Source organism: Canis lupus, chromosome 12 (genome assembly GCF_048164855.1).
Source record: "Canis lupus baileyi chromosome 12, mCanLup2.hap1, whole genome shotgun sequence".
Taxonomy (NCBI): Eukaryota; Metazoa; Chordata; class Mammalia; order Carnivora; family Canidae; genus Canis; species Canis lupus.
In genome coordinates, this window is record NC_132849.1 from 8,272,403 (window position 1) to 8,273,106 (window position 704).

Sequence of the window (704 nt, forward strand, 5' to 3'; positions counted from 1 at the left end):
TTGCTACCAAAGAATCTGTACTATTAAAGCTCATTTGACCAACAGTCTCTCCCTTTTGCCTACCTAAATCCCCATACTGGTGGTCCCTGAGGATCAGAGAGGGAAAACATGCAACACTAAGCTATTATATCAAAGTATTGGGGAAAGACTCTCTGCTGAGCTAAAATTAGAAAATATGTGTTGTCATAGATTTATCAGCTCTCATTTAGATCCATAAAGAAACAATATAGAATGGGTAATTTTGGGGGCATCTGGGTGGCTCAGCCAGTTGAGCGTCTGCCTTCGACTTGGGTCATAATCCTTGGGCCCTGGGATTGAACCTCGTGTTGAGCTCCCTGCTCAGTGAGGAGTCTGCGTCTCTCTTTCCCTCTGCCCCTCCATCCTGCTTATTCTCTCTCTCTCCCTCTTTCTCTCTCTCCTAAATAAATAAATAAATAAATAAATAAATAAATAAAATAAAATATTTGGAGGGGAAAAAAAGAATGGGTAATTTGGGTGTTATAATGAGGCAATCTGGCATATGACACCCCTTCATGTAAAAATCTCTGAGCAACTGGGAGAAAGGTAGAGGGTGTAGGATGTTGTTGGCTGAGGGGAAGGAGGCTGTTGAAGAGAGCTATAATCCACATCAGTGATTAGGTTGGTTTAACTCACTGTAGGTAGTCAGCTGTGTGGCCTCCTCTCTAGAACAAATGGCACAGGAA